Source organism: Cnephaeus nilssonii (genome assembly GCF_951640355.1).
Source record: "Cnephaeus nilssonii genome assembly, chromosome: 1".
Lineage (NCBI taxonomy): Eukaryota > Metazoa > Chordata > Mammalia > Chiroptera > Vespertilionidae > Cnephaeus > Cnephaeus nilssonii.
In genome coordinates this window covers 84,189,588-84,204,343 of record NC_137072.1, presented here as the reverse complement: position 1 = coordinate 84,204,343, position 14,756 = coordinate 84,189,588, and the positions used below count along the sequence as shown (strand labels likewise).

The 14,756-nt window shown below is 43.8% G+C and overlaps 1 protein-coding gene across 3 annotated transcripts in view; it reads right to left on the bottom strand.

The window, feature by feature from the left end:
* HOPX (HOP homeobox) overlaps window positions 1-9,509 on the bottom strand; it is a 29,383-nt gene extending 19,874 nt beyond the window's left edge. Inside the window, exons 1-2 of one of the 3 annotated variants that reach the window (XM_079774691.1) lie at window positions 9,141-9,509; window positions 6,510-6,625 (exon numbers count right to left, since the gene is read on the bottom strand). The gene's annotated coding sequence lies outside the window, so the exon portion shown is untranslated. Of the gene's footprint in view, window positions 1-5,411; window positions 5,496-6,509; window positions 6,626-9,140 lie in introns of those variants that run through there. The other 2 variants (XM_079774690.1, XM_079774692.1) reach the window with 2 other exon arrangements.
* Window positions 9,510-14,756: the final 5,247 nt, after the last annotated feature.

Genomic DNA, 14,756 nt, shown 5'->3' with positions numbered 1-14,756 from the left:
AAAAGAGAGTTTCTTTGTGAAAATGTACTCATTCCGAGTGCCTGTGAAAAGGGCTGTTCATTTGTAAGTCTGGGGGCATGTCATCATGCTTTTTTTCATGTATGCTGTGTTCTACAATATGTTTGCCCAGGCCCTAATTGCTTAGTAAGGAACAGCAGTTAGAGACCTTCGCAATATGGCATGTGCACGACCAGTAGATGTTTAGGCGGCCCTTTCATAGGTCTTTGCGACCTGCCTAATGCAAGCAGGCATAACTTCCTTTGTGAAATGTACAAAAAAGACTCTTTGAGAAATATGGAATTATCTCTTTGCACAAATATACTTGAATCAATTATTATTTTTTATGGTCCAACGACCATGCTTATTTTATTACTATAATTAGGTAATGGATAAAATGATACACACCTGGTCCTTTGTAGAACCCCATACTATGCCAAAGTCCAACCATACATGCTGTCTGTTGCCATGTGGCTCAGTTATATGGGCCTTATTGAGTTGTTATTGGCTATGCAGCTCTAGCCTACTCATTAATATCACAAAATCATTGAAAAGGACAGATACACCGAAAGTCCAGCTCAGGGGATAACGCTGAACCTACAGTAGATTGTTTCCCTGAGCATCAAACATAATGTTGCCAAAGGAGGATGGATGGAGCCTTAGAAAACCTTCGTTCTCCTTCCAGCAACATCACTTTGATCTCCAAGTAACTTTGGACAACTCACTTAATTACTTTGAACCTTCATTTCTTCAGCTACAAGTGAAACTATAATCCTACCTCCACGTATCTCACAGGGTTGCTGTAGAGGTCAATGAGATGGATTATGTTATAATAGCACTTTAAGTTATAAACACTATATAAGCACAAAGTACCATTATTAAGGTTCTAATCCAGCTTTCCCAGTGACTCAGGACATAATATTGGGCAACCGTATGACATCAGGTTTTGTAATCATTAAAAGAGGGGAACATTTTAGAATCTTCCACTCAACCTTATAACTAATAAGATTTCTTAGAACATTTTATTTGCTTTGCCAGGGTAATCAAAGAACAATACGGAGCGCCTGGCTGGTGTGGCTCAGTGGTTGAGCATCGACTGGTGCACCAAGAGGTCACAGGTTTGATTCCCGGATAGGGCACATGCCTGGGTTGTGGGCTCGATCCCCGACAGGAGGCATGCAGGGGGGCATTGGTGTTTCTCTCTCATCAAGCCTTCTATCTCTCTTTCCCTCTCCTTTCCTCTCTCTCTCAAATCAATAAAAACGCATTTAAAAGGGGGGAAAAAAGACCAATGTGGAGAAATAAAATGCTTCTAAAACTGACTAGCTCAAGTTTAAGAAAATAACATTGAGAAGGGGAGATCACTGACCTCAGAAAATTATTTCAGTCACTATGAAAGTCCTAGTAAAGTCCTAAAGGACCCAGAGAAACTCTAAAAGTTTGAAATACTAGACTAGGACTTGTGATGTCATGTGTCTCCATTTCTCAAGGACAACTCAGTATTTCATATTGCTTAAAGAAAATATAGGCCATCTAGCCCACCCCTTCCCTTCCCCTGTCTCCCAACAACCAGATCTAAAGGGTGGTTGAGTATACGTATGAGGCTATTCATTATGGAATTATTTATGGGAATTGGAGACAGCAGAAATGTCCAACACTAGAGGATTATGTGTATATAAATAGCAGATTATTCAAAATAAGTTAGACATAATTCTTTAGAAATATTAGAAATATAATCAGCCATGTAGATCTTAAAAATATGGTATTGAAGGGATGGGGTGGAGGGGGAGAGATCAATGGGGAAAAAAGGAGACTAATGTAAGACTTTAAACAATAAAGAATTTTTTTAAAAATGTGGTGTTGAGTTTAAAGAGAGCAAAAGAGATAGAGGAGTGCCAAAAAAATAGACTGTGACCTAACTAATGCAAGCAGGCATAACTTCCTCTTCAAGAAAAAAAAAAGAAGAAAAAAAGGAAAAAGACTTCAAAAATTAAAAAATTGTTGGTCTGCCCCATCTTTTGGAGCTTGAGTACATAATTCTTTCCAATGTATTTTTTGCATGATGTGGGATACTTCATGGCTCACTCAATACCCTTCATGCTGCAGCTTACACCAATTGCTGGGCTTTTTTTTCCCCTTCAAAGGGCAAGGTGAATAGCTGGCCATTGACCTCCATGACTACCCTACATACTTTCCCACACCATCATCAAATAGCTTTCTAGCCTTATCTTCTCCAAGTGAAATAACATTAGGTTCTCTTGCTGTTCCTTACAGATTTTATTTTATTATTATTTAGTCGTCTAGGAGCCCTGTTGAGCTAGTTCCTAGGAATCTCCACCCTTTCAAGTTGTGGAATGTGAATCAGGTACAATGCTCCTGCTTCATAAACCCCAGTTCTAGCCATCTCCAAACAGTGCTATGCCACTCCCCAGGCAGTGCGTGAAGAATACATAATAAAGTGTAAACATTCCCAGGCATAGGTTACTGAATTAAAGTTTTGCTAAAACAGATTTCAGCCCTAGCCAGTTTGGCTCAGTGGATAGAGCGTCGGTCTATGGACTGAAGGGTCACAGGTTTGATTCCCATCAAGGGCACATGCCCAGGTTGTAGACTCAATCCCCAGTTGGGGGCATGCAGGAGAAAGCCAATCAATGATTCCTTCTCATCGTTGATGTTTCTATCTCTCTCTCCCTCACCCTTCTTCTGTGAAATCAATAAAATATATATATATATATATATATATATATATATATATATATATATATATATTTTAAAAAAACAACAAACAGATTTCACTCCTGGGCATCGGTAGACCAGAAATTTGGAAAGGAGTGAGGAAATATAAGAGCTAAAGAAGATTGTTTATGTAAATTTCCTTATGGAGAAACCATACAGGAAGGAAATGAAAATATATCAACAAAGACTAACTATCTAAGCATATCTGTCATGTCTTTAAGAATTCTAGGAAACTTCAATCATAATCTGTATAGATAGAATGACTGGCATTAGTTCCTGCCCAGTATGCCCTAAGAGATTAGAACTGGTAGATGTCTGCCTTAGATTGTTTTTAATTTTAAAATTTTATTGCCTGGCTGGCGTGGCTCAGTGGTTGAGGTTCGACCTATGAACCTGGAGGTCATGGTTTGATTCTGGGTCAGGGCACATGCCTGGATTGTGGGCTCAATCCCCAGTGTGGGGCGTGCAAGAGGTAGCTGATCAATGAGTCTCTCTTATCATTGATGTTTCTATCTCTCTCTCCCTCTCCCTTCCTCTCTGAAATCAATAAAAAATATATATTAAAATTTTGTTATTATTTTAATTGATTTTGAGAGAGAGAGAGAGAGAGAGAGAGAGAGAGAGAGAGAGAGAGAGAGAGAAACATCCACAACCCCATTCACTTGGCACTTTAAAAGAGAGATATAGCAATCGCTTGCCTTCGCAGGTGCTGGAACTGGGGATCAAACCACAACCTAGGTATGTGCCCTGGCCCAGAATCGAACTGCAACTTTCCAATGCATGGGACGACACTCAACTGAGCCACACTGGCCAGGGCAGCTTTGTTTTTATCATAAAAGATCAAGGCAGTTCCGAAAGATCTGGCAGGGTTTTAATATTTGATCAACATTTTATCAAAATTACTGGAAGCAAATTACAAGAAATTATTTGAGGATGGGTAAAAATTAACTTCTCTACTTTTAAAAGTGCTTTTATTGCTATCCAAACATGGCCATAAGCTAACACCAACCACTGGGCTTTTTAGAACATGAAACAAATAAAGTAACTTGGCCTTGTGATGAATAATTCCCCCAGCATTTATACTGAACTTATTTTTGTCAAGACAATATAAATACACCAGCTTTCTGTCTGGGCAGGACAGATACAAAGCTTCCCATAAGAAAACTGAGTCATGGTGGGAGTGAGTGACTTGGCAGAGAGGCCAGAATGAGGCATGGGCAGGCCTGTGTCCAGAGTCAGCTCAGCCACCAACAAATCCTAACATTTAGAGCAGGGGTCCTCAAACTTTTTAAACAGGGGGCCAGTTCACTGAACCTCAGACCGTTGGAGGGCAGGACTATAGTTTAAAAAAAACTATGAACAAATTCCTATGCACACTGCACATAATCTTATTTTGAAGTAAAAAAAAACAAAACGGCAAAAACACCCGCGTGTGGCCCGCGGGCCGTCGTTTGAGGACGCCTGATTTAGAGCAACTCACTTTACTGTCTTATGAATTGCATTCATAGGAGACCACATAGTTCATTTCTCAGGCCATGCATTTTTTTAGAATAAAAGGAGGTGCTATCAATAATCCACTGGACAACTGATCTTTTGGGTTCCCTCCTGCTTTATTTGTTATGTTCCCCCCCCCCACCCCCATTGACGCCCTCACCCCATACGCGACCCTCCCAGGCCTTTTACCACTCTATTGTCCGTGTCCATGGGCTATGCCTCCATTACAGCTGAGTTAGAGCTGCAAATAAAACCCAGGTTCCTGATCACCAGCCACACACTCTGCTCCCCAAGACAGGCTATCTTCTGCCAGGACGTATCTACACTGGGGTTCTGTGGAAGGGTGTGTTCAACATAAGGATCCACGAAGGCACTTTCCCAGCAAATAAAAAGGACAGGCTGACCTGTACCTGCTTGCCCATGTACTCACACACCCCAAACCCACGTGTGTGCACAATCAATAGCGCTGGAATAACAAATCCATACCAGGGTCATTGAAGGCAGAGGCGGCCAAGGCAGCAAGGGCCAGGAAGAAAACCTGCCCCCCCACCCCCACCCCACCTCACCACCACCACCACCACCACCACCTCTGTGTATCAGGAGAATCCCTTTTATTTGCAGCCTCAAGGCTATTCTGCACCAGCCCACCCAAGGCCAGCAGGCAGGATGGGTGTGATCCAGGGGCTGCCTCAGGATCCTCAGGTGTTGGTTTTTAAATGGGCAGGGGAGTCTTTTATAAATCACTCGGGGCCACAGCTCACCCACCTGCTAACCATTTCATCTTTGCATAGCCCCATCCACAACCCCATTCACTTGGCGCTTTAAAAGTTTGAGGAAGCCATCAACATTTTTCTAAAAATGTATCCAGGTTAGGTTATGACGCGGCCTTAAAAAAAAAAAAGGTCTATGTAAATTAAGCCATTCCACCCTAAGAGAACTTGGCAGGCATTCTGTCACAGTTACACAAACCTGTTTTATCATCTGTGCAAACCCATCACTCACTTTTTAAATAAAACAATTTTTAAATGAAACCTTGGCAAAAAGAGGAAACATTTGGCTTCCAAACTGCAGCATGAAACAGCGTTGGCCACCACCCTGACGCCAGCAGCCTAATCCTGTCCCCCAGAGCTGGAGTCCCCCGTCTCCCGGTGTCCCTGTCGCCTGGGGCTCAGGGTGGTGCTTACCTTCCCCGCCCCTCCTCCTCGCTGCTGCTCTCACCAGTCAAGACTGTGCCCTCTCCCCTGGCTGCCCAGCGGCCCTGGGCTCCCAGACGCTGCTTCGGCTCCGAGGGAGGTTAATTACACACCTGGCCACGCCCCTCCGGGGGCAGGAGGTGCCACAGGCAGCTGCCCCTTGCCAGCAGGAGCTGCAACAGGCTTAGCTCCCCAATGGAAGAAAGGGCTGTCAAGGGCCCACAGTCGCAGGAACTTAGGGGACCCCTTGCCCCAGACTGTAGGAAGGGGGTTCCTTGTCACTAAGGCAGGGAAAACTGCTCTGCCAGGGGCAGCCTTCTGTTCCAAAGGAGAAACCAGGTGATATTTATAAAGCCCCAGAGAAGAATTTCTTGACATTTTAGTAACCTTAAGGTGGCGCTCCATTTCCCCCCCAGAAAGATAAATGCAGCCACTTCCTATGAGGATGAATGCATTTAACTAACTAACTAACTAACTAACTAAATAAATAAATAAATAAACCAATTCAGAAAAAGAAATCTCTCAGGGCCCATAGTCTGTAGGGAATTCCTTATGGGATGTGATTTGAAGAATTCTACTGAACCCCCCACCCCTCCCAATCTTGGTATATTTTCCCCCAGCAAGGTGCTTGGAATTCTGACTGGTAGGGTTTATGAGTTTTGCCTGAAACTTTGATTTTCCTGATTGTCCCAAACGGTAATTACATTTATATAACATTTCGGAAAACTCTCAGATGCGCTATCTTGCTGGAACCTACTTACTATACCAGGGAGAGACATAACTCATTAAGCAATCTTATCTATTAACATTATGACTTTAATTAGTTTTCCAAAATGAGTAAGTAAAGCTTTGAGGATATTACACCCCGGAAACCGGGCACGTTTGGATTGGCGGAGAGATGGGAAACCATGAACAACATGGCCAGGTGTCCTAGGCCGTGGGCACCCCTGCACCCACACAGGTGCTGAGGTGAGGGACAGACAGGAAGAACAGGAGCCACAAGAACAAACGTCACCCACTCACGCGTCTGCCCCGTGTTGAGATCTGGAAGTCACTTTGAAAAGACCCTGTAGTGCCCGGTAGACTCACCCCAATGCTGAGAACTCAGGCGAGTTCCTGAAAGAGCAGCTTGGCTGTCCGCCAGAGCAGAGCGCCTGGTGCGTCAGCCACGGTTCTTATTAGTAATTACAATCCTCTGGCTTACCCTAGGTATTATGTAGGGAACAAAAGGAAGCTTTAGTTTTGAAACATCCCTCCTCACCATCCCTTCTCATGCGCTAGCACAGTCCTTAAATAATGCACCTCTGAGGCTCTGAGTAATGCCTCCTGTTGACCGCCCCAGAGCATGTCTGGGTTCCAAGAATGTGCTTGAAACACACTGAATACCCTATCCTAGCTAGAGCTGGAAGTGTGGTTTTGAGGACCCAGAAGCGATGGCCTCAGGGGGTCCTTCTTCCTCTGAGGTCCTGTTTGCTGTCTTCCCTGGGCCCTGGGGTGTGTGGTCCAGTGGGTAGTGACCCCTCCTCTCTCTGGGCCTCACTATCCTCACCTGTGAAGTGAGGGGTTTGGGTTTTACATCAGAATCACTTGGAGAGTTTCAAAAATACAGTGTCAGGCTACACGCCCAGGGGTTCTGATTTAATTGGTTGAGGTGGGACCCAGTCCCAGGTTCAAAACTGAGTTAAATGATCCCTGGGACCCTCCAAGTTCTACAAAAATCCACAATTCTGGTGGTCTGCTCCTCTACTTTGTTTATTGAATTAATATCTTCCAGGCATACTCATTTTTTATTTTCAGTATGTTGCATAGGATGATTTTTAGAGATGCTTTTAATGGTTAAAAAAAGACCTGTTGCCTGGCTGGCATTGCTCAGTGGTTGAGCGTTGACCTATGAATCAGGAGGTCATGGTTAGATTCCAGTCAAGGGCACCTGCCCCAGTTTCAGGCTCAATCCCCAGTCGGGGGCTTGCCAGAGACAGCCAGTCAATGATTCTCTCTCATCATTGATGTTTCTATCTCGTTCTCCCTCTCCCTTCCTCTGAAATCAATAAAAAAATATTTTTAAAAAATAAAAAAAATTGTTTATTTAAAAAAAGATCTATTGCTCAAGTATTGTTTGTTGGGGTGTAATTGGCATATAATACTGCCGTGTCTACAGTGTACAACCTGATAAAGTTTCACTTATAAGAAATGGTTATCACAATCACAATGGCGAACATATCCACCATCCCCCAATTTCCCTGTGCCCTTGGTAACCCTGCCACCCTCTTCTTCCTGCCCTCCTTCCCCAGGTAACCACTGATCTGTTTTCTGTTACTATCAATTAGTTTGCATTTTCTATCAATGAAATCACACAGTGTGTGCTACTTTTTGCCTGGCCTCTTATCATTTTGTTTTTGTACTTTAGATGTCAGCTCTGTGGGAACAGGAGCTACCTTTCATTTGTTTCCTCTTCCTCCTGGCCCCCAACTTATCTTTGCTCAGAGAAGCCCCTTCATCATAAGTTGCTCGATTGAAATCAGACCTTTATGACCTTCTAACTGAGCTTCAGTTTGGTGGCTAAGAAGTGCCTGCCAGCCAGGTTAAGGGTCTCAAATCAGCAGCTTCAGCTCAGTTAAAAAAAAAAAAAAAAAGCCTTGGTTTCAACTATGGAATTTAGGGTTTGGACTTCTAGCGGTCCAGAAAATGAACATCATGGTGTGTACTGGGGATAAGGGGGTGGGGGTGGGGGGACTACCTTCAAAAGGCTCTTGACTTTCACCAGATTCTTAATCTTAGTCACTGGTTCTTGACCCAAGGCAGGAACTATGGAATCAATGTCATCCTTATTGTATTCCTATATGCATTTTGTGACTATGGTGTCTAATTATAAATCCGCTACCATCCGCTCCACCTCCCTCCCTTCTCTCCTCCCCTGTACCTTTATTTTGTCCTCTGCCTGCTCTGGTTATCCTGACCCTTCTTAACTAAATACACTACAGACCTTGTCGAGTGAAGTGCTACTTCATGGGAACTTTTTGCATTCCTCCTCTCTTTAAGATCGTCTCACCTGAGCTCTGTGGTATGTTGTGCCCTTTTTCCCCCAATAATTCTTGTTCCACTTTACTTAACAGTTTACCTGGATACCATTGTGCTCAAATATCACAAACCTACATTTTCTCAAAACCCCAGAGCATGGGGTTCCTTTTCATCTCAAACAAGATCAATGTTTTCATTTTCATAACTGATAAGTATTATGAGAACCAGAAGTAACAAGAAATAGCACTGCAAATTTACAGTCGAGCCACCTCTACTCAAACCAGAGATACCTCCCCTTCCCCACTACATTGAACACAAAAAATATTTTAAAATGATATTATGTCTAATTTTAAACTGAGACGTAGCACAGCCATAGTGGCTTTAAATGATAAACTCATGTGTAACTGAGCACAGTCATACAAGCGCTAGTTTCCAAGTGTCTTTCAGAAATAGGAGAGAGTGAGAAAAACATCTCACCTACTGGCCAAAAGGCCAACATAGCCAGCCCCTTGCTCCAAATCCACCTCAACTTACATCCCTCAGCATTCTCTGGCTCCCTGCTTGGGACCAGCTCTTAACTTTCATTCTCCCTTACACCTCCACCTTTCCCAACAGAATAGCAAATATTCTGGAGCATTTCAGTCGCTTCTACACAAAGTTCATTCCTCCTACATTAAAGGCAGACCTCTGAAAGTTACTTACGTGGAAGTGGCGAAGGCTGGGTTGGGAAGCTGAGTTTTCTGATGCTGGTCTGCTTAAATAGCTGAGCTGCCTGACACAGGCAGTTGACAGCACGTTATTTACGCCTGTGAGTTCACTCTCAAGCAAGGACCTGAAAAGCCTGCAGCGTGGGCAGGAAGAAAACAACTGCAAGTATGCCGAGGTTACATCTCTCTGGTTATTCAGGTTTGATATTCAGGCGGTGACTTCTGAGAGTCTCATGGGACGTTCTCAGCACGACTGACTCCTTGTTCCTGATCTGCTTCCTAGCCAAGCAAGATTCTGCACCAAGATTGGATGAGAGAGATGCAGCCAAGAGAAGGAAGACACTTAGGACCCTGGAGCCTTGAGCCAAATTCCTTACTTTGAATGGGCTTCCAGTTAGATGTTTTCTCATTTCAAAGCATAGGCTTGGTGAGGCCGATTTCACAGTTCTGGGGGCTGGGTGCCAAGCTAAGAGCCTGGATAATGGCCCAATCAATGAAAAGTTATTTTGTTTTCAGGCACAGAATGTACAAATAAAGAACAGTTATAAGGGAGGTCCAGCCCGGGATGACACAATATTAGGTCCCTTTGAAAACGATTGTCATTGCTTTCCCCCAGCGTCTATCCTTTCCTCCTCATTTCCCCTCCCCTTCCTTTGTTAATGAAATTCCTATCTGAGAGTTGAGAGCTCAAATAAAAAGCCAGTGTGTGAGCAAGCCTGTGGGAAGATGCTCTCCAAGGGTGACAGAGTGTTCAGTGGCTCGTGTGACCATCCGAGGAAATGTTTCTAAGGGTGAGGGTATGTGTGTGGGTGTGGGGACCCGATTAGTCAATGTTTATCTGTAGTTTCTAGCTAAATATGGCAGTTAATAGTCAATTGCAGAATACTAAAACGCGTTATGCCGGCATGATTTCAAGAGGATGAAGGAAGGGAGACGGGGCTTGGTGAGGTCATTTACGGGAGTATCTGTGAGTGTTTGCACAGACACAGACTGGTAAGTGCCACCCAGATATACACGTCCTGTATTTTTCACTTCACTGGAGAAAGAAAAAGCCCACTTGATTCTCTTGGGAACAGCAGCTGTCTGTAAAAGAAGAGCAGCAATCATTCAGAATATTTCTTTCCTTCCTGCAAAAAGGGATAATGGTTATAAAACATGTGTGGGAGAAAAGTAGACAGGAGGCCTAGCCGACCCCATCCCTGGTTACCAGAGGAATTCTTTTGTTTCCTGCCTAATTCATTGCCTAACTTGTGACTGTTCTATGGCCAAATTTGAATTCTTGCCTCCCAGATTTCTTGAATGCAGGGTCTTGTTCACCCTTTGACACCCACAGTGCCTGGCACACATTACTATGACAATGAAAACGAGGATGAGGATGAGGGTGACCATCATCACCCTGACCGTCATCTAGAATCTTGAGATACTGACTATAAGCCAGGTTCCATGTAAAACACTTTACAGGGAGTTTCTTTGTGTATTTAATCCTCACAACTCTAGGAGTTAGTTTTTTATTATCATCATTTTAAAGCTGAGGAAACTGATTCTCAGAAATTTTAAATCACTTCCCCAAGGTCACAGCAAGTGGTAGAGGTGGAATTTGAATCCATATCTATCTGCTTCTAGAGTCTGGGTTTTCACACAGGACTGATTTGAACACGCACCAAGAAAGTTGCCTACGGATATTTTCACCTATTCTTATTTCTTTGCTTGTTTATCCTCTATCTTCCAGAATGTGACATCCATGATCTCAATGGCCGTGCCTGACTTGTCCACTCTTGTGACCCGAGCACCCTGCACAGTGTGTGACACATCGTAGGTGCCCTATAAATACGTGCTATTTGCTCAGTTTCTAAATTCCTTTGAAGGCTATGTAACCCCAGACAGAGGGCCTAGCATTATCAGAGTCTCATCTTGGTTCAGACACATTTCTTTCACTCTTGTGTGTTGTGTTTGCTTCGAGCTGTTTCTCTTTATCCAGTGTATTATGGAGCTGAAACTAAAGGTGGCAAAAACCATAGAGCAGCTTTATGTCACTTAAGAATTCTGGGATTTCTAGGTAAGATGGCAGTGTAGGTAAACACAGTACTCACTTCCTCCCACAACCACATCAAAATTACAATTAAACTACAAAACAACCATAATTCAGAACCACCTGAAATCTGGCTGAAGGAAAGTCCTACAACTAGCGAATTAAGGAAGAAGCCACCTCAAGACTGGTAGGAGAGTAACATCAGAGGAATGGCAGCATAGAGGTGCGTCTTTTCCTCTCCCCCTGACATTTCAACAAGTTAACCATCTATAATTCAACAAAGAAATTCCTGCTCAACACAGATACACGCCTGAGAGACCCACGCACAGAAACATCTAAAAGTGGGCATAGGGGAATAAACGGGGAGATGAGAAGGGAGGATGGCCCACAGACACAGCCCTGCAGCTGGCAGCTCGAGACTCGTAGAGAACATTTTATGAACATAATCTTAAAGGCAAGGGAAGTAAAGGCAAAAATAAATGAATGGGACTATATCAAACTAAAAAACTGCACAGCAAAAGAAAATGACAACAAAACAAAGAGGCAGCCAACCAGATGGGAGATTATATTAAACAAGGGTTTAATTTCCCAAATATATAAAGAACTTGTAAAACTCAACAACAAACAACCCAATCAAAAAGTGGGCAGAGGGCTGTAACTGGTTTGGCTCAGTGGATAGAGCGTCGGCCTGCGGACTCAAGGGTCCCAGGTTCGATTCCGGTCAAGGGCATGTACCTTGGTTGCGGGCACATACCCAGTGGGGAGTGTGCAGGAGGCGGCTGATCGATGTTTCTAACTCTGTATCCCTCTCCCTTCCTCTCTGTAAAAAAATCAATAAAATATATTTAAAACAAAAAAAAGTGGGCAGAGGATGTGAAAATACATCTCTCCCAAGAAGACATATGAACTGTCAATAGATATATGAAAAGATGTTTAGCCTCACTGGCAATTAAGGAAATGTAAATAAAAACTACAATGAGATACCACCTCACGCCTGTTAGAGTGGCCATCTATATATATAAAAGGCTAATATGCATAGTGTCCCCTCGTGAGTTCAACTGGGAGAATGGGAGTTCGATCACTTGCTATGACGTGTTCTGGCCACCAGGGGGCGGTGCAGAACATGATGGGTGACCAGCAGTGGTAGTGGGGCACTGAAGAAGCAAGGGAAAGAGGAGGCAGGGAGGTGGGAAGATGGGGAGTCGGGGGGAGGGGGGAGCTGCATGGTGGTGGTGAGCATGGGTGGCGAGGGAAAGAGGAGGTGGGGAGGTGGGGAGGTGGGGGAACCTGATTGGCCCTGATCACCAGCCAGGCCTAGGGACACTAACTGTGCATGAATTTCATGCACCGGGCCTCTAGTTATCAATAAGACAATCAATAACAAGTGTTGGAGAGGTTGTGGGAAAAAGGGAACCCTCATTCACTTCTGGTGGGAATGCAGACTGGTATAACCATTATGGAAAGCAGTCTGGCGATTCCTCAAAAAATTAAGAATAGTCCAGCCAACATGCTCAGTGGTTGAGTGCCAACCTATGAACCAGAAGGTCACAGTTTGATTTACAGTCAGGGTACATTCCCGGATTGTGGGCTCGATCCCCAGTGTGGGGCGTGCAGGAGGCAGACAATCAATGATTCTCTCTTATCATTGATGTTTCTATCTCTCTCTCCCTCTCCCTTCCTCTCTGAAATCAATAAAAAATATTTTTTTTAAATTAAGAATAGAGCTACTATATGACCTAGCAACCCCTCTCCTGGGTATATACCCAAAAAAACTCAATCATGTATTCGCAAAAAATATGTACACCCCTATGTTCATTGCAGCACTATTCACAGTGGCCAAGACATGGAAGCAACCAAAGTGCCCCACAGTAGAGGACTGGATAAAAAAGTTGTGTATATGTACACAATGGAATACTGCTCAGCCATAAAAAAGGATGAAATAGCACCATTTGCAACAACATGGATGGACTTTGAGAACATTATGCTAAGTGAAATAAGTCAGTTAGAAAAAGCTAAGGACCATATAATTTCACTCATATGTTGGGATATAAAACTGAAACTCAGGAATACCAACAGCCGTGTGGTGGTTGCCAGAGGAAAGGTGGCGGGGGAAGAAGGGGGTGTTAATATAAGGTGACTTTGGGTGGTGGGCACACGGTGCAATATACGTATCTTGTAACATAGAAACCCACACCTGAAACCTATATGTTCATGTTGACTAATGTCACCCCAATCAATTTAATTAAAAAATAAATAAATAAAATAAGACTGGTAGGAGGGGTGGAAATGCAGAACAGGCTGGTCCCACACCCACATGTGGCAGATAAAAATTAGGAGGGATATCTTGGCTGCAGAGGTATCCCCTGAGGAGCGGGGGTTTCCAGCCCCACATTAGGGTTCCAGTGCAGGAAGAGAAGTCTCCCATAATGTCTGGCTCTAAAAACCAGTGGGGATTGAAGCTGAGGGAGACAGAGGCTGCTAGTGTCCTAGGCAGTTCCTCTTAAAGGGCCTGTACACAGACTTACTCAGACTCACACTCTCTGGCTCCAGAGACAGATAGGAAGGGACATGGAATTTCTCCTTAGTATCTCTTTTTGTTTGTTAGAGAGAAAAATCTTTCTAGAAGCTACTAAAAAAATTCCAGTTTTGTCTCCTTGCTGAAAACTGGACCAAATGACCACCACATTGGTCAAATCCATCATTTGCAAAGAGGAAGTGAATCAGGTTGATCATGGTTCATTTCATGGGTCCAAGAGAAGGATCCACCTTCTCCAGACAAATTTTGTGGTATGTGAAACAACACAGGATTCAGTTAAGAGAGAAGAAGTAGAAAAGTGCTACCAACAGCCAATCCAAGAAGTCCTTTAAAGTATGACAACCTAACTGCTTTATTGCCTGGCCACCAATTTAGCCATCACTACTTACTGGGTTTCACTATATCAGTTCTCTGTTTCTGTGCACTTTGTTTTTAATAAAAAAAGTTTGCTTTGGCTCTGAGCAAAATTAAAACTATTTCAACAACCCACAATTAAGGGAAGTAGCTGGTCACAGTGATTTTTTTCTGCAGGTGTAGATGCTAGCTCTTTTCTTTTTAAAAAATACTAGAGGCCTGGTGCATGAAATTCGTGCACTTGGGGGGGTCCCTCAGCCCAACCTGCACACTCACACAGTCTGGGAGCCATTGGGGGATGTCTGACTGATGGCGGGGGAGTGGGCCTAAGCCATCAGTCAGACATCCTTAGCGCTGCCATGGAGGTGGGAGAGGCTCCCACCACGGCAGCTGCTCTCACCTGAGCCTGGCTTTTGGCTGAGCAGCACTCTCCCTGTGGAGGCACACTGACCACCAGGGGGCAGCTCCTGCATTGAACGTCTGCCCCCTGGTGGTCAGTGCATGTCATAGAGAACAGTTGAGCAGCCTTAGCATATCATTAGCATATTCAGCTTTGATTGGTTGAACGGATGACCGGACAACTGGACACTTAGCATGTTAAGCTTTTATTATATAGGATATTTTTATTGATTTCAGAGAGGAAGGGAGAGGGAGAGACAAAAACATCAATGATGAGAGAGAATCATTCATCA